Raw genomic sequence first — 21,511 nt, forward strand, 5'->3', positions numbered from 1 at the left:
AACTTATATTTATACTGTTTCTGAAAACTTCCGAAACAGTCAAATTCATGCTGAAAACGGTGGAGCGCAGGCGCGCCCTTGGGGGGCGCCTAAAGTACTAGAAGTCGCTAAAGAGAGGAGTGCGTGCGCGCCTTTGTCCTGGCCTACATAGGGCGCGGGCGGCATAACGACAAAAAGAGAAAAAAACGTCTTTTTTCTCTACATTCTCCACCTCGGTGAGGTTTTAATACATAAAATTGAGCCGAACACATCCAACAAGAACACATCCATTCGGAACTCGCACTCAACCGCCCCGAAGGGCCATGCTCACAAAGGGCTCTTTCAAGCATGTAGGATTTGAAGCAAGTCCAAACAATGTTGGAACTTAACTTCGGTGACAACCTTTGTCAGCATATCAGCCAGGATTGTCATGGGTGTCCACTTTCTCAAGTGTTACATCACCATCCTCAATGACATCCCGTATAAAGTGATAACGGACATCAATATGCTTGGTCCGAGCATGATGAACCTGGTTCTTCACCAAATGAATAACACTCTGACTATCACAATACAAAGCAACACTGTTTTGCTCAATACCCATATCATCCAAAAGACCTCGAAGCCATAGTGCCTCTTTTACTGCCTCTGCCACTGCCATACACTCTGCGTCAGTAGTAGATAGAGCAACTGTAGCCTATAGCATAGACCGCCAACTAACCGGTGCACCATGCATCATAAACACATAACCAGTAGTCGATCGTCGTCTATCTAGATCACCTGCATAATCTGAATCTACATACCCACTAACATAACAAGTGCCTCCACCATAAACTAATCCCACATCCAAGGTACCTTGCAAGTATCTCAATACCCATTTCACTGCTTCCCAATGTTGTTTTCCAAGATTTGTCATATACCTACTTACAACACTAACTGTCTGTGAAATGTCTAGGCGTGTGCACACCATAACATACATTAAACTGCTCACTACACTTGCATAGGGAACATGAGCCATATGATTTTGTTCCTCCACCGAACTAGGAGAGAACTTAGCTGAAAGCCTAAAATGCTCAGCTAAAGGTGTAGAAACCGACTTTTCATTTTCCATACCAAAACGAGAAATTACTTTATGAAGGTATTTATTCTGAGATACAACTATCTGTCGCTTCTTCCTATCTCTGTCAATCTCCATGCCCAATATCTTTTTAGCTCCACCTAAGTCTTTCATCTCAAACTCAGAGCTAAATTGAGATTTCAACTTGTCTATCTCCACCATGCTTTTGGAGGCAATAAGCATGTCATCCACATAAAGTAGGAGATAGATGAAGTTATTACCACGAAGCTTACAAAAGTAAACACAACAGTCATACTTACTTCGGGTGTACTCACGTTGCATCATGAATGTATCAAAGCACTTGTACCAATGCCTTGGCGATTGCTTTAAACCATACAATGTCCGATTTAACTTGCATGCATGATCTTCTTTCTTAACAACAACAAAACCCTCAGGTTATCTCATATAGATCTTTTCCTCCAAGTCCCCATGCAAGAAAGCAGTTTTTACATCAAGTTGCTCTAACTCCAAGTCGAAGTGAGCAACTAAACTCAATAACACACGAATGTAAATATGTTTGACCACTAGGGAAAATACCTTATTGTAGTCGACTCCTTCTTTTTGTGAGAAACCCTTTGCTACCACTCTTGCCTTGTACCCAGTATTGTCAGACTCAGGAAGGACCTCTTTCTTTATGAACACCCATTTACTGTCGATAGTCCTTTTGCCCTTTGGCAATAAAACTAGGTCCCATGTGTGATTTTTATCAATAGATTCCATCTTTTCTTGCATAACAACCAACCAATCTCTATAATGAACATCTCTAACAGCTTCCTTGAAGCTATTTGGCTCATCATCTTTGATATTCATTGCATATGCTACTAAATCCACCTGACCATAGTGTTTCACCGACTTCTCGTGCCCATACTTGTGCACTTCTTTAACTTGTCTCTTTAGCCTAGGGTCAGCCACTACAAGTTGCGGATGCTCATGCTCTTCTTCCTATTGTTGCATGGTTCCATGATCTAGTACCACATCATGAATCAACCAGTCATCTGCTGCATCAGACAACTCAAGCTCAGTAACTTGAATTTCTATAGACTCACCATTCTGCCCAGCTCTTTTCGGCTTACTGAAAGATAACATGGAAGTCTCATCAAAGGTAACATCTCTGTTGACCAGGAACTTATGGTTTTCTAGACACCACAATCTGTATCCCTTTATCTCATTTGCGAAGCCTAAGAATATGGCTTTCTTAGCTCTAGGATCTAACTTGCTCTCCCTCACATGGTAATAAGCAGTTGATCCAAACACTCGCAAAATACTATAATCATCTGGGTTACTTCACCACACCTCATAAGGTGTCTTGCAATCTATAAGCTGGGCGGTAACCTATTATCACGGGTAACATGCCATGGACCTTTGCATCGCCCAAATACTCTTTGCCTAGACTGCATTAGATAACAAACATCTAGCGGTTTCAAGCAAGGTTCTATTCATCCTCTCCCATTCCATTCTGGCGTGCCCCCTAACTATCCGATTAATGCGGCAATTTCCTATTACAACAAAAACTCTTGAAAAGGCCCATAGGTATACTCTGTACCATTGTCAGACCTTAGTGTCTTGACCTTCTTATCTGTGTGATTCTCAACCCTTGCCTTCCACTTCTTAAATGCCTCAAACACTTCATCTTTCATTTTCATCATATACACCCACACATAGCGAGTATGATTATCAATGATTGAGACATAATAACGATTACCTCCTTTTGAAGCCACTCTAGAGGGTCCCCAAACATCCGTATACACATAATCAAGGATGCCTGTTTTCATCATCTTTCGTGTACTTGCTTGAACTGAACTTGACTCTGCACTGCTTTCCATAGACGTAATGCTCACAGAACTTCACACTTGGCTTCTTCAAGTCCTTCAAGAACCCTCGCTTGCACAACTCAGACAAACCTTTTGCATTCATTTGCCCTAGTCGCATATGCCACATCATAGTGCACTCAAAATCATCACTACATGCAACCACTGCTACATCGCCTATCACCGTACTACCCATCAAAGTATACAAGGTTCCATGTCTTTGACCCTTCATAACAACTAAAGAGCCTTTGACAATCTTTAGGACTCCACCTTCCCCCACAAACTTGTGGCCTTTGGAATCCAATGTACCAAGAGAAATAAGGTTTTTCTTTAGCTCAGGAACATGTCTCACATCGGTTAAAGTTCTCACTACACCATCATGCATCTTGACCCGTATAGTTCCAATTCCTACCATCCTACAAGCAACGTCATTACCCATCAAAATGGAACCACCATCAATGCTCTCATAAAAAGTAAACTACTTTCTATTCGGGCACATATGGTAAGAACATCCGGAATTAAGAATCCACTTTTCGGCCATATAGTCTTGTGTGGACACACAAAGACTCACATCGTCCCCTTCAGAGCCTGAAGCAAAACTTGCCTCAACTTTAGCCTTACCTTTCTTCTTAGCATTATAATTGTTATCTTTCTTCGGGTGAGAACAATTACTTTCGTAATGTCCATTTTCATTGCAATTGTAGCACTTCACATGTGTCAAAGGCTTCTTTGACTTTGACCTAGACTTCTCATTGCTTGTAGAAGCTTTTTCATGCGACCTTCCTCTTGCCACTAGCCCCTGTCCTGCATCATTGATATTCTCTACATGTGTCTTCTTCATCAACTCATAAGAAAGAAGTGCACTCTGAACTTCATCAAGATCAACATCTTCTCTGTTCATAAATATAGTCATTAGATGCTCATAGCTTTCTGGCAAAGAAAACATTAAATATGTCACTTGATCCTCATCATCCATCTTCATGCCAACATTCAAATAATCCGCTAGGCGTCGACGGAACTCACTAATGTGCTCTTACATCGTTGAACCATCCACCATCATGTATCGATAAAAATGTTTCTTAAGGTACATATTGTTCGTCATGTTCTTGGTTATATACATAGATTCTAGCTTGAGCCAAATATTGGCAAAGGTATTTTCTCCCATCATACTATACATGACCTCATTAGCAAGACACAATTGGATTGATGAACAAGATTGTAGATCGAACTCTTCCCAATCATCATTACTCATAGTCGCAACCTTTGAGTTAATCTCCTTTAAAGTCTTGTGCAAACTTGTTGGATAAGGATGTCCCTTACTTGAACTCTCCAAATCCCAAAGTTATTCTTCTCATTAAACTTCTCTACTTCAAACTTAGCATTTGACATCTTGGGAGCCATTTTTCAAGTCACACACAATAACCCAAAAAACAATTTCATTTCAGAATTTTATCGAACACCTTGTCTACACAAATTTCGAGTACTATGGTTCTTTACCAAAACTCAAAATCCTAGGTCGTATATCTTGCTCTCGATACCAATTGTTGTGAATAGGACAATGCATAAACAATGTTATCCAGAACAAATAGATCAACCCTACACAATGATTGATCTTTCTCACTAGACAAGACTTCAACACCCTCCAAGTAATATCCCAACACTTCTCAATGTCAAATAAACAAGCATATAAAGTAAAACAATTAATGTAAAAAAGAACAAACCACAAGACGAGATATATCATGGTTCAGCAATTTGCCTACGTCCACACTGCGAGTTCCAAGTTTTACTAGATGTCCAGAGTAACAGATTACAAGATCTCTCAATTCACTCACAAAGAATGAATACTCAACTCACTAAGAATTGCTCTCTTACAATCTCTCTCTTTCTTGGTTTTGGTTAGGTTAAGTTTTTACAGAAAAAACTTATATTTATATTGTTTTTGAAAACTTCCGAAACAAATCAAATTTGTCTTTGCGATTGGGCCCTTGGTAGCCAGCAAAAGTCGGCCGAGCAAAAGTACTAGAAGTAAGCCAAAAAGTACTAGAAGTCGCCAAAGAGAGGAATAAGCGAATCGATTGATACGATTGAGCTCAGTCTTTTTTCTCTACAAATAGGGCACGGGCGCGCCCTATCTAGTCTAACACCATGGGCACGGGCGCACCAGGGCACGGGCGCGCCATAGAGCTCTGTCTTTTTTCTCTACAAATAGCGAAGATACGATTGATACGCTATCTAGTCGGGACAATATCATGAATGCTTTTCCATGCGAAAAGCTCAGTCCGTAGCATTTCCATTTTATTTCCATATTTGGAGAAAAAAACTTGGAATATCCACAATGGGTTTGCTAAGCTTGGCATGACTGAGGTACTCATAGAAGGATTTAATACTGAAAGACCCATTTTTCGTACCTCCCCCCCCCCAAACAAAGATTCGTCAGTAGCATCGTCTTTGACATAAACGTTCATGATATATTGGACGATAAAGGCAGGGAAAAGAGCTTCTAGTAGGTGGATGTTCCAGGATTTTGTGTTTGGCAGAAAGAGTTTCGAGACTCTCTCAAGCGCCATTCTAGGCCTGGGGCCATAAATGCGCACCACACCTCCATCTTTAGGAACCCAAGGTTCCGTCCAGATGTTGATGTTCAAACCATCTCCGATATCCCAAATGGCATTATTCATGATAAAAGAGATACTAGCATGGCAACTTTTCCAAAGCCAGGACGAGTCATTTTTTAAGAGCGGTCGTTGTGAGCCCTTAGAGTGAGGGAAATACTTGTTTTTAAGAACTTGTCCCCAGAGCTCTGGGGGTTACTCGACAGTCTCCAAGCTAGTTTACCAGAGTAGGCCTCATTTGCAGTACTAAAATCTCTTATGCCTAGCCCTCCCATCCTTTTAGGCAAACAGATAGATTCCCAAGATTTGAGATAAAGGATCTTCTTTCCATTATATTTTTCCCCCACTAGAAATCGCGTTGGATCGCATTCATCTTGTTGGTTATTTTTTTAGGAAGTTTGAAACAAGACATCTGGTATATAGGGATCGCCGAGGTGACATATTTAATGAGGACAGTGCGCCCTGCTTGGCTTAGGAGTTTATTCTTCCATTCGTTAACCCAAGAGGTTAAATGGTTAATGAGATGATCGAACAGCTGAGTTTTAGATTGGCCAAGAATAAGGGGTGCTCCTAGGTACGAGTCTTTAATCCCAATGCCCTTAATCTTGAACATGTTGTGAATGATTTTTTAAATTTGTGAGGGAGATATTTACTGAACAGAACTCTAGATTTATCATAGTTGATAGTCTGTCCAGTGATGAAAGAGAAAAGCTTTAGAGTGTCCACAATCTCAAGGGCATCATAAATCGTGGCTTTACTAAACAAGAAAACATCATCCGCAAAAAGCAAGTGGCTGATGACTGGGCCCTGCCTCGAGATCTTTGCCCCATGTATTTTACCATTTAATTTGTTTCCTTTTGTTGTAGAAGCCGAGATAAAATCTCCATACAAATGATAAATAACATAGGCGATATAGGATCTCCCAGCCTTAGACCACATTTGGATTTGAAGAAACCTTCGGGCGAACTATTGAGGAGGATGGAAAAGTTAATAGATGAGATACACTGGTATATCATGGTGCACCAATGGTCATTAAAGCCAAGAAGGCCAAGCATAGAAATGACCGTACCCCAGTTCACTCTATCAAAAGCTTTTGACATGTCTAGCTTGATAGCCATTAAGGCATGCTTACGTTTTCCGGTCTGAATCGAGTAGAAAATCTCATGAGCTATGACAATGTTGTCGGTTATTGTCTTTGTTGAACAAAGGCACTCTGCATAGGTGAGATGATTTTTTCCACATTGGTTTCAATCTATTGGCCAGAATCTTGGATATGATCTTGTACGACACATTGCAAAGGCTGATAGGGCGGAAAACTTGAGGAGTGATGGGGTTTAGGACTTTTGGAATGAGCACAATATTAGTGTGGTTAATATGCTCGAGACTATGAACGTCAGCGAAGAAAAGAGAAACTATCCTAACGACCAAGACGAGCTAACCGTACCCCAGGCATTATGATAAAAGAGACTCGGGAAACCATCAGGACCGGAGGCTTTAAGAGGACCAATAGAGAAGAGGGTACTTTTTATCTCGTCTTGAGAAAGGATAGCAGTCAAGCCAGTATTATCAGTACAATTGATAATAGGGTTGATGAGATCCGGAAGGATACCCGCATGATCAGGTATGTCAACAACCAAGAGGGATAAGAAGTGGTTGACAAGACACTCACTAATATCCTTCTTGTGGGATAACCAACGACCCTCATGTTTTAACCAATCAATTATGTTTCTTTTTCCCCTGCAGATGGTGGTTGCATGAAAAAACTTTGTGTTGAAATCCCCCGTACCGGCAGAGATCCACTTATCCCTGGACTTCTGCTTCCAAAACATCTCTTCATGTTATTTTAAAAGATTATCCAATTTATCCTTTAAAAAAGATTCCTCTCTACAATTTTGGGCATTGGGGCTCTTAACCTGGATATTATCAATAGCTTTGGTAGTGGATATTTGGACGTCTATGTAAACATCTCGCACAAAAGATGAACTTAGATAATGAGTTGATAGCTAATTTTCCGTGGAGATGATATTTCCATGCCTAAGAAAAATCAGCTCATTTGGAAACTTGTAAGTGGGTCAAGATTAAGATGGGTAGCAAAACTTGTAAATTATGCACCACCGTTCATTTGTTTTCTAACATCTTTAAACCAAGTTAGAGATTTTCAAATGAGCTTATTTTTGGCAGGGATGGTATAACACCCCGTTTATTTTCTTTATTTTTCCCTATTTATTAGGATTTAAAAAGTAATAATAATATTAAAAAGAAAAGAAAAGTGATAAAGATAAAATAAGATAAGATAAAAATGTGGGAGAGTTAGAGGGGTTTGGTTACAACCGAAGTCTCCATCTTTGTTAGTTTTTTTTTTGGGTTTTTGAAATACAAGAGAAAAACAGAGAGACATACAAAAAAAAGACAGAGAAGAAAAAAAAAAGATGGAAAGGAGAGTAACACCAGTGAGTGATTGTTGTTTGAGAGTAAAAAGAAAAAGTTTTGAATGAGGAAGACCATCTTCTTCGCGCGACAGTCGACTTCAGTCTTTCGGATTCTTCCGCTTTCGAAAGTCTAACTGTCCGATTTACAAACAGTGAGTAGTCTAAATCTTTTCTTTACAATTTATTTGATTGTTGAGCATATAACTTCTTTTAGTTATTTACTTAATTTATCAATTGGAATTTTGGGATGAAAAATTATTAATTTGATCAAAAGAGATAAATGGCGTACTGAGTTACTGACTCAAGGTTTACTTCTGCTATATCTAGATATTCATGGGTATGTTGTTGTAGCCATGGGTGTTCTGTAGGCTATTGGTTGCTTTGAAGTATTTCATTATATATGTGAGAAGTTTAGATTTCTTTTGTAAGGCTTCGACTATAGCTACAGTTGGAACTATTAATGAATTGTATAAGTGGTAATGATTGATATGAATGCTATGCATGAGATGGCTACAGGTGCAAACCTTATCGAATACTATTTCAATTAATGATATGTCATCATGAGTATAAATGATTTAGTGATGTACATGCATTTTATCCCGTTCCATAAATTTATCCAATGTTGTCTCTTTTGTTTTGACACACCATATGGTAGAATGGCGCTGGTGAAGTTGTGAGTAATCATTCTACCAATTTCTTGTGGATTTTGAAATTTGAAATTTTGGGTTTACATATATCATTTGTCTTTACCTATATATGGTTATTGTCATACTGAAATGTGGACTGAGGTGGAGATGGTATTTGAATCAATGAATACTGCTTAGTTGGTTTAATTGTTTGGGTTCATACATATATTGATTTCATAAAACTAAAAACTAGAACACTTATACTTATGTCCTGTTTTGGAGCTGATTTTCTTATACTTCGAGTTTAAGTTAGATTTTCCTCTAAACACGAAAAAAGTAAGGTCTGAAAGTCTCCTTTCCAACCCAATTGACCTCGTTACATTCCGAGGTTTGTGGATATGGTTACGGAGTTCGGAAGTTAGCATATCAGAATTTTCTGAATGCAGAAATCCGGTCTATGCTGATTTGGAATCGAGTTTTCACCTAGCTAGGGTCAGATTCAAACTCTTGCCAAAACATTAGAAAGTGAGTTTTATGTGTCTTCTTTCCAACCCAATTGGCCTCATCGCATTCCGAGGTCTGTGGTGGTAGATATGAGGTCTGGAAGTTTGGTTGACAGAAAATAGTGCGTTAGAAATCAGTTTCTGCGCACTGTGTTCAAGTCCAGTTTAATTTAGTTAGAGTTTGAACTAGATTTTTATTAAAACATGAAAAAGTAAGATTTGGAAGTCTGCTTTCTATTCCAATTGGCCTCATCGCATTCCGAGGTTTGTAGAATTAATTATGGTGTTTGGAAGTTTGACTGGCAGAAAACAGTGCGTCAGAAATCAGTTTCTGCGTACTGTGTTCGAGCCTAGTTTTCATACATTTAGAATGATATTGAATATTTTTGTAAAACATAAGAAAGTAAGTTCTGTATGTTAGCTTTTCAATGCAAAACACCTCGATGCATTTGAACACCTGTGGAAAGCGTTGTGTTATTAAGAAGATAGTCTGTCATAAATCTAATTTTGCTAAAATTAGGATTTTTACCAAATTTGAATTATTTTTTACTCCGAGATAGAATGACATTGGGACTTTGAGTTATACATGAAAAAATAAGTATAACTATCCTAGTTTTTAAATAATCAAGTGGGGTATCATTTGGATGGCTATAGGAAACGTTATTGTTTTGGCAAGTTACCTAGATAACCTACCATGTTTTCTTTTTAGGGGAGCTCTAGTTAATTTTTCTTATTGTAATGAGATAAATGATTTTACTTAGACATACGAGTGTCTTGAATCTTGATTGCTTAATTTCACATTTATATTATATTCCAAGTACAATTGTTGCATATACACTAAATGTTAATATAGATTTATATTATCTCACGTGACATATTACATTAAAGTTTGTATTTAATATCTATACAATTGAGAAATGAAAGGAAAATGAAGTGTGCAATCTTAAAGCATGAATTCTTATTGTTCTTTGATTTTGACAATGTGGCTGATAAAAACTATGAAGGCTTGATTCCAATCTTGAAAGATTTGGATACGTAGGCAGCTTTGAGCAAAAGTGCAGCCACTACACTACATACACTATATTATATATTAATATTAGTTATTAATTATTGTGATAACTATATGTGAACAATGTTAGTACTTAATTGTATACGTGATTGTTGTTGTTTAAAATGTATTCACGAGACATTTAACTAATGCGTTATTCCTAATTGAACCTTTTGACATCTATGATTTATATAATTGATAATGAGGTGAGTTGATTAGTTATTGTGTTTGGAATCTTTAGTAATGAATTATTATTTGAGACGATGTTTGTTTTGTAATGAAAATATTATAATAATTGAAAACTCTTGAGTGTTAAAAATCCGGTGTAAAAGTGTCTGGGAAAAATTTAATGTGTCGCCCACATCTTTAAATCTCTTCACGCCTCTTTGATGAAAAGAAATATTTATGACTAATGATGTCATATGAAAAGTCACCTTAAAGAGGAACTAAGGCATTCGCCTTGTGGGTGGGCTGTATTCCTTGGTGTATAGGAATGTAGGTATGAGTATTCCTTGAATGTGGCGGGAATAACCCAAGGTATTCATTGAATGTGTCATGAATGACCTGTTAGTGTTATGATGAATATTCCTTGAATGTGGCGGGAATGACCCAATATATTCATTGAATGTGCCATGAATTACCTGATATTTTGTTATGCCCAAAAGAGGCTTTTGGTATGTGTATGGAAAGCCCAGAGATGGCTGTGACTCACAAGTTACGAGTTTACAAGATGAAAATATGTTTCCTGGAGGCGATATCCCCGCTTGGGACATATGTCTTGTAGTGGTACTCGGTGTGAGTGAGACACACGGATATGTGTGATTTAGCAAATGTATGTAGTGCAAATCGTGGAGTATGAACTAAAGGTTGGGCTGTGTATTTTAAAAAATGAGTGTCACACCCCGAATTTCGACAGAATTCGGAAAAACATTATTTGTTCCCGACTCTTGATTTCGAGGTGTGGCGACTCTCCACTCCAAAACCATAAACAGTTTAATATATGCGGATAATTAAAACCAATAAAATTTTAACTTAAACAAAGTCCTCTTCATTATAAAACAATTTACAAATGAAAATGCAAATAATATTATCTCAACTGAAAATCTATATCACCTCGAGGAAAACAAAACCAACACGAGATCAATGCTAACGCAAAACCACAAGCAACAACCACTCTTCTTCAACACTAAACCATCAAAACTTATCAACTATGTTCATTGAATGAACACACCTTAGATAAACAAACATGCAAATCGATCGGGTCATTATAAAAATCTTTGGTGTGAGTAGTCTAAAATACAACATATAATATACATATATATACACAATCCATACGGCTTAGTTCCTCCACCGAGGCCTTAACTTTCAACGACTAATACAACATTCTTAAGTACAATAATCTAGGCAGGTAGTTCCTCCACCGAGCCTTAACATTCTTAAGTACACTAATCTAGGTAGTTCCTCCAATCGGTGCCTTAACTTCTCACTAACCACACAACAACTATACTCATAATAAATAAGGCATGTAGTTCCTCCATCGAGGTTTTAGGTTCTAACTAAACTATAACCAATGAACCATATACAAATCATCTATCTAGAGATATATCATTTACCAACATATTACCATAATTATATTAGTTTAGGCTTTCTTTGTGTGTCCTTAAAATCACGTCGTATCTATGTCTTACCTAGTTTCCCTGGCTACCACAATCGCGAACCCAACGAACATGTACATCCACATGCCTCCGCACATAATGAGCCACTCCGGCGTAACCACCACGAGGCGGGATGCCGCGACACCGTAAATCCTCACACGGAAGCCAAATCTATGTAAGATTAATACTATTCTAATAAAATAAATTATTCGTTCTATTTTCGCGAGCGGAATAATCAAGCCACTATTCGCTCGCCGGGAGGGCGCCCGAAGGCCATTTTTAAGGCGAAACGCCGGAAGGGCAAATTCGATTAATCAAACGCCGGAAGGGCCAATCACATGAGTTGTGGTAGTTCGGGTTCTAGGATTTTCGTTATGTAATTTATTTATTCGGTGTCATACATTAATGACTCATGATTTCTACTATATCGCGTCGCGGTCAATTACTTTATTACTAAGCCATAATATCTAGAAACATCTCAATTATATCCCATAGTCACTTTCGTTCTTTCACGCGTGCAATATATTATTGCACTACACCACACTCCCGGTGAAAATATTCACCGCTTTATACTAGCATCTCACATATAAAATAATGGAGTGTATATACATTTCTCCAAGATATTGCATTAATATAACTATCCCAAAGATATTATATCATGTCACAATGCTTCAACGTATCGCATACATTTTTATTATAACGTATTAGGAATATAATATCTCCTAACATCTCAATATCGCCACGTGTCAAAATACACAACATCAAGGTCAAATCTTTCTTAGATAATGATCACCAAATTATACAAGCTTCCACAAAGATTTTATTACTATATGTGTCCATATAATATCTGACATAAAAAACGTAGACAATTAGGCAAATCAAAAGTCACAAATCAAAGCCCAATATATATATGCTTTTACACACTCAATCCAAATCTAAATTAGATAATGACCAACCAAGTTATACAATATCGACAATATTTTATATAATCAAATATGTGAAAAACTGGAAAAGTCAACATTCCACAGTCAACGGTCAAAGTCAACAGTCAAAGTCAACGGTCAAAGGTCAACACATCATGGTCAAGGTCAAACTCAACATGTCATGGTCAAAGTCAAAGTCAACATGCCATGGTCAAAGGTCAAAGTCAACGGTCGATGGTCAAAGGTCAAAGGTCAAAGTCAACCGTCAATGGTCAAATGTCAAAGTCAACATGTCATGGTCAAAGTCAAACTGTCCTGGTCAAAGTCAAAGTATCGTTTCCATGTTCGACAAGGTTCATGGTCACCCGTTGTTCATTCTAAGGTCAAAGGTAATGGCTCAAAGCTCATGGCTTCGTGGGCTCCCGTGACCGCGACCTAATTCCGCCAAGCCCAAACCTTAACCCGAAAGTCTAAAAGTCCACTTATTTATTCTACGACCTAATTGGATCTATTTTAAGTCTTATGGATGGCCTCGCATAATATTAAAAGCGCTCAAAACTTATCTAACCGCCCCAAACAGTTAAGTGGTTCGGTCCAAAAAATAATTGGATTTGGCCCAAAAATTAAACAAAGAGAACCGCCCAACATAACTAATGTGGTCCTAAAATTAAACCGAAATTTCGCCCAACTACCACCGAAATTTCGCCACATAAAATTAGAGCTTTTGGCCCAACATACAAAACAAGGTAAGGCCCAAACCGAAACCAACCAAGGTTTAGGCCCATAGCAAGTGGATTGATTGAGGCCAACCACGCCTACGGTTCTTCTTCTCCAACATTTCTCTCCTCCACCACCACCAAAATCGACCGGCCACAATCGGCCACCATCCCTCACTTCATCAAATCGGTTTTGACACAAATAAAAAACCAACAAACTTTAATAAACACCAAATAAAATTGGATTTGGTCCAAAAACTTATACTGAACTGGCCCAAACAGTTAAGTGGTTCGGTCCAAAAAATAATTGGATTTGGCCCAAAAATAAAACAAAGAGAATCGCCCAACATAACTAATGTGGTCCGAAAATTAAACCTGAAATTTCGCCCAACTACCACCAAAATTTTAAAATTAGAGCTTTTGGCCCAACATACAAAACAAGGTAAGGCCCAAACCGAAACCAACCAAGGTTTAGGCCAAGTAGCAAAGTGGATTCGCCCAAGGCCAAACCACTCTGATTCTTCTTCTCCAACATTTCTCTCTCCACCACCACCAAAATCGACCGCCAAATCGGCCACCATCCCTCACTTCATCAAATCGGTTTTGACACAAATAAAAACCAACAAACTTTAATAAACACCAAATCCTCAAATCATTAAATCAAACAATCACCAAAACTAGATCTACAAAAATGTCGACCTCCATTAAAACTTGTTACAAGCTTCCAACCGCCACCATGGGCAGCCCCTCACACTACCATTCATCAAACCCATTATCCATTAACCAATCAACCAAAAATGCTTAAGAGTCAATTTATCGAGGACGCCCGGGCGCCATTGATGCTCTCTCCGAAGCTTCCAACAGCCCCTATTCAACCCAACATCAACCCAACTACCACCATTCATCAACCCCAAACAACAATAACCAAAATCGTTCAAGGCAAAGAAAAGAAAGACAAAAACGCATTTTTCTCAGTAACCACGATAAAGCGTTCGCCATTGACGCCTCTTCCCCGAAGCTTTTGGCGGATACCCGGCTAACACCCAAAACAGTTCATAACAACAACTACACTAGTATTTACGTTCAAAGCCCATCGCCGCCATTAACGCTTTCGGTCGAAGCTTTTTCGACAGTTTTGAGTTCATAGTATCACGCAGTTTAACAGTTTAACTAGAGTTTTAACAACTCGTGAAACACGACGTCGAATAAAAAAACAATATAATGAACGATTACAAAAACAAACCTTAGACGATATCGATAATCGAAAAACGATAAATCCGGTGATATAGCAAAATAGCTACTCACTTGTATGAACAGCTCGACGAATCCTCATAGCCCGATTCGTCGCGCTCCAACGCTCCAGCAAACCAGCTTCTCTCTCTGCCTCCATTTTTAATTATTCTATTCTCCAGGAACCCTATTTTCTAGAAAAAAGTGTTTATATACTTGGGTCCGAAACCCAAGCCCAACACAGACTCGGGCCCAAAACCAGGCCCACGTATCCCGAGTCCAATCCGGCCAAATTTTGAAAAATAAATAATTTAATTAATTAATAAAATAGAAAAATACGTATTTAAAAATACGGGCGTTACAGCTATACACATCTCAAAAGAATCTCGTCCCGAGATTCGAACGTAAAGCTATCTGAAACAAAACGCTTGGTTATTAACTTAGAACCTATACAAGAATGCACGCGTTGATTAAACTTAAGCAAGATAACATTGGTATTAATTATTATTAAATAATACCCGAATATATATCCTCATGCCATTACAAAACCTATTATAGTTTAGCTGTCTATATTAAAACAATTATTATGGTCACTTAAACGCAAGATAAACATATCATATCTTTTTAGCATGCAATTTCTTGACATGTAGCAAACTCTACGAAAAAAAAAATAATATCCTACGTAACTAATCAATAATACAGGATAAGTTCATCCATGCATAAAACATTATGGAGTCTTTCATATCATGCATAAAAGAAAATTAGTGTCCTAGCACACTTGAAACAAAAGTCACTCATGTCATTGATACTATAATAAAACTCTATATTTACTTTAGTCATGCTATCATAAATATTAAATTTAAAACAACCCTTGAATCCTAATTCATGCTTGCAACTGGATCAAATATAGCACGTATTAAAAAAAAAAAAAAAAAAATTCATATACCTCTATCAAAATCATATAGACTGAAACAAAACAGTTAAGAGTAAATACTCGAATATGCCAAAATCATGTGAAACTAATTTAACGATATTAATCAATCATATACACACGGTAATAGTTCACTTATATATAATAATATAAAAACGTGTATACGCAAGTGTACACATCTCAAAAAGAACACACGTGTATACGCAAGTATACACATCTCAAAAAGAAGACACGTGTATACGCAAGTATACACATCTCAAAAAGAATACACATATATTTTATTATTATTATTATTATTATTATTATTATTATTATTATTATTATTATGTTCAATCTATTTCTAACTAATCACCTCTAACATATTAATCTCTTATACTTTAAAAATATTATTCCTCCATTACAATGTACGAGTGAGGCGAGATAGTTCCTCCAAAACCGAGGCGATTAGTTCCTTACTCAGTACATCACAAAACCACCAGATAATACAGCTCATTCAATATATATTAAAATATCTCATAGTTTATTGAATAATAACATAACACTCTAATACAAAATTCACAGACATGTGGTCGTACTTAATCCATACTCCACGTGAAAATGAACACAAACAATAAAACCACATTATAGCAGCACACATCATTTTGATCAAATCCGTTAATAATTAACATATTACACATATAACTACTCCTCATATTATAAGGAAATTAAAAGCATTTCATATGCACTCCACAAGCAACTAATATAAATATACACCTCACACGTACAAACAAATCAAGAAATATATCGACTCTTTTTATTTCTATATCTCTTTCATTTTCTTTGTAAAAATAAAACAACTAGCGGAAATAGTTTTGAAAATAATACTCCTTAAACACTACCCATAAACCACGATCCGAGAATCACCTAGACTCACCCTAGTCTAAGCTAACCAAATGCTCTGATACCAAACTGTCACACCCCGAATTTCGACAGAATTCGGAAAAACATTATTTGTTCCCGACTCTTCGATTTCCGAGGTGTGACGCACTCTCCACTCCCAAAAACCCATAAACAGTTTAATATATGCGGATAATTAAAACCAATAAAAATTTTAACTTAAACAAAGTCCTCTTCATTATAAAACAATTTACAAATGAAAATGCAAATAATATTATCTCAACTGAAAATCTATATCACCTCAAGGGAAAACAAAACACAACCTGAGATGCAATGCTAACGCAAACCACAAGCAGAAACCACTTTCTTCAACACTAAACCTGTCAAAACTTATCAACTATGTTCATTGAATGAACACACCCGATAAGCAAACATGCAAATCGGGTCAAAGATTATAAAAATGCCAGTGAGTAGTCCTAAAATACAACATATAATATACATATATATACACAATCCATACGGCAGTTAGTTCCTCCACCGGTGCTTTTAACTTTCAACGACTAATACAACATTCTTAAGTACAATAATCTAGGCGGTAGTTCCTCCACTGAGGCGCCTTAACATTCTTAAGTACACTAATCTAGGCAGCTAGTTCCTCCACTGAGGCACCTTAACTTCTCACTAACCACACAACAACTATACTCATAATAAATAAGGCATGTAGTTCCTCCATCGAGGCGCCTTAGGTTCTAACTAAACTATAACCAGCCAACCATATACAAATCATCTATCTAGAGATATATCATTTACCAACATATTACCATAATTATATTAGTTTAGGCTTTCTTTGTGTGTCCTTAAAATCACGCCAGATCTATGTCTTACCCTAGTTTCCTTCTACTACCACAATCGCGAACCCAACCGAACATGTACATCCACATGCCTCCCTTTACATAATGAGCCACTCCGATGCGTAACCACCCCCGAAATGGATGCCGCGACACCGTAAAATCCTCACACGGAAGCCAAATCTATGTAAAGACCGCCACTATTCGGATAAAATATTGCGCATCGCTCTATTTTTACTTAACGGAATAATCAAGCCACTATTCGGTTACGCTAGGAGGGTCACCAAGGCCATTCAAATTTTAATTAAATTCAGATTAATCGAAACGCCGTAAGGCCAATCACATGAGTTGTGGTAGTCGGGTTCTAGGATTTTCGTTATGTAATTTATTCAATGTCATACATTAATGACTCATGGACATTTCTACTATATCACGCGGGTGTCAATTACCTTATTGCACTAAAGCCATAATATCTAAAACATCTCAATTATATCCCATAGTCACTTTCGCTCTTTTACGTGCCAATATATTATTGCACTACACCACACTCCCCGGCAATATTCACCAAAGCTATACTAGCATCTCACATATATAAAATAATGGAGTGTATATACATTTCTCCAAGATATTGCATTAATATAACTATCCCAAAGATATTATATCATGTCACAATGCTTCAACGTGATCGCATACATTTTATTATAACGATATTAGGAATATAATATCTCCTAACATCTCAATATCGCCACGCGTCAAAAATACACAACATCAAGGTCAAATCTTTCTTAGATAATGATCACCAAATTATACAAGCTTCCACAGCATTTTATTACTATATGTGTCCATATAATATACAACATAAAACGTAGCACAATTAGACAGTCAAAAGTCCACAATCAAAGCCCAATATATATATGTTTTACACACTACTCACGTCAAATCTAAATTAGATAATGACCAACCAAGTTATACAATATCGACAATATTTTATATAATCAAATATGTGAAAAACTGGAAAAGTCAACATTCCACAGTCAACGGTCAACAGTCAAAGTCAACGGTCAAAGGTCAACACATCATGGTCAAGGTCAAACTCAACATGTCATGGTCAAAGTCAAAGTCAACATGCCATGGTCAAAGGTCAAAGTCAACGGTCGATGGTCAAAGGTCAAAGTCAACCGTCAATGGTCAAAGGTCAAAGTCAACATGTCATGGTCAAAGTCAAACTGTCCTGGTCAAAGTCAAAGTATCGTTTCCATGTTCGACAGGTTCATGGTCACAGCCCATGGTTCATGGCTAAGGTCAAAGGCGCATGGCTCATGGGCTCATGACCACCTGGGCCCCGGTTCTCGACCCAACCGCCAAGCCCAAACCTTAGAACCCGAAAAGTCTAAAAGTCCACTTATTTATTCTACCCGACCCATTGATCTATTTTAAGTCTTATGACCTGCCTCGCATAATATTAGAAAACGGCCCAAAAACTTATAATTTGAATCGCCCAAACAAAGTAAGTGGTTCGGTCCAAAATAATTGGATTTGGCCCAAAAAATAAAACAAAGAGAACCGCCCAACATAACTAATGTGGTCCGAAAATTAAACTGAAATTTCGCCCAACTACCACCGAAATTTCGCCACATAAAATTAGAGCTTTTGGCCCAACATACAAAACAAGGTAAGGCCCAAACCGAAACCAACCAAGGTTTAGGCCCAAGTAGCAAGTGGATTCGCCCAAGGCCCAACCACACTGACTACGGTTCTTCTTCTCCAACATTTCTCTCCTCCACCACCACCAAAATCGACCGGCCACAATCGGCCACCATCCCTCACTTCATCAAATCGGTTTTGACACAAATAAAAAAACCAACAAACTTTAATAAACACCAAATCCTCAAATCATTAAATCAAACAATCACCAAAACTAGATCTACAAAAATGTCGACCTCCATTAAAGCTTGTTACAAGCTTCCAACCGCCACCATGGGCAGCCCTCACACTACCATTCATCAAACCCATTATCCATTAACCAATCAACCAAAAACAGTTAAGAGTCAATTTACTGGAGGACGTCTGGGCCGCCATTGATGCTCCTCTCCGAGCTTCCAATGTTTATTCAACCTGAACATCAACCCAACTACCACCATTCATCAACCCCAAACAACAATAACCAAAATCGCTCAAGGCAAAGAAAAGAAAGACAAAAACGATTTTTCAGAACCGCAATTAAAGCGTTAGCCATTGACGCCTCTTCCCCGAAGCTTTGGCAAGTATACCCGGCTAACACCCAAAAACAGTTCATAACAACAACTACACTAGTATTTACGCTCAAAGCCCACGCCGCCATTAACGCCGGGTCGAGCTTTTCGACATTTGAGTTCATAGTATCACAGTTTAACAGTTTAACTAGAGTTTTAACAACTTTCGGCGAAAAACACGTCGAATAATAAAACAATATAATGAATAAAGATAAAAACAAACCTTAGACAAGATAATCCCGATAATCGAAAACGATAAATCCGGTGATATAGCAAAATAGCTACTCACTTGTATGAACAAAATTCGACCTAATCCTCATAGCCCGATTCGTCAAGGCTCAACGCCTCAAAAAAAAACCTCTCTCTTCCCATTTTAATTATTCTATTCTCCAGAACCCTATTTTCTAGAAAAAGTGTTTATATACTTGGGTCCAAACCCAAGCCCAACACGCACTTCGGGCCAAAAACCAGCCTACGATCCCGAGTCCAATCCGACGAATTTTGAAAATAAATAATTTAATTAATTAATAAAATAGAAAAAATACGTATTTAAAAATACGGGCGTTACAATGAGTCAACGAGATAATTAATAAGCAAAGTAAAATATTGATTTTACGTGTGATGGAGCTATTACATATGATGTTTATGATTTCTTATGAGAAATGTTTATGTGGTTTGTGTGAGTTGATACTTATGAGGGATGAATGTACTCTCTGGTTGTGACTTTTTCCCTTTTCTCATAAGTAGACGGGTGATATTAAAGTAAAACATTGATTTTACATGTGACTGAGTTATTGCATATTAATATTTATATATTATGATGTACATGATTTATTACAAGAAAATGTATACGTGGTTTGTGTGAGTTGATACTCATGAGGGATTAATGTACTCCTTAGTTGTGATATAGTTCATCGTTCTCATCAGTAGACGAGTGGTTTTTAAGAAAAATATTGGCTTTAAGTATGAGCGAGTTGTTGGATATGATTGGTGATATATTATGATATGATGCATATAATTTCTTACGGAGGAATATGAATATGGTTAGCGTAATATGATGGATATGGTGGTGTGATATGAATGTTAGTTAATATTGGTGATATATTATGATATGATGGATATGGTGGTGTGATATGAATGTTAGTTAATATTGGTGATATATTATGATATAATAGATATGGTGGTGTGACATGAATGTTAATATTGGCGATATATTATGTCAAATTATATATACTCATGATGGTTGCAGTGAGAGTGAAATAGATGTATACTATAAATAATTACGTTTGAGAAATCTAACTTTGTTTTGCAGGAGGGTAGGACTTATTAACTTTTTATGCAGAGACGTTGTCCTACCCTAAGACGACGTGTTGGCTTAAAGGTAAAGTGTATCAAACTCATATTTAAATAAGTTATCATATGTGTATGTAATAAGTTGAATGCAAGTGGAAATTATATTGTGAGTTATTTTGGAAAGTGAGTATGATGAATATTGTTATCTGAGATTTCTTGGAAGTGTATATTGGGGGTTGAAATATTACTTGGGAAGAAACTACAGCCGTGTTGAGAAAACGGAACTAACTTGTCTTTCAAGTTGAAATGATTGTAATAGTATATTCCTTTATTAGAAATGTTGAATATGTTGTTTTTATTTTAGTTTTACTTATACTAGAAAATTCAATTTGCTGACCCATGTTTGCTTTGTTTTGCAACGTGGGTGTGTTTTTGGGAATATAGATGGTGGAGTGCAGTGGATGAGGACACGTGATTTGGAGTTGCTCTTGGGTCTTCTGGTTTAAGTTTTCTGAAGTGTACGGTTTTGTTTTGAGATAGATGTAATAGAGTTGGTTAGTTTCTTTGTAGTTTAATAATGTGAATGAAGGATTGTTCATTTTAGTTTTAATTTGATCTCAGATTTTTAATATCGTGGTTGATAATATGTTATTAGGGTTTCGTTTCAC

The sequence above is a fragment of the Coptis chinensis genome, chromosome 9 (assembly GCF_015680905.1).
Source record: "Coptis chinensis isolate HL-2020 chromosome 9, ASM1568090v1, whole genome shotgun sequence".
NCBI classification, from domain to species: Eukaryota; Viridiplantae; Streptophyta; class Magnoliopsida; order Ranunculales; family Ranunculaceae; genus Coptis; species Coptis chinensis.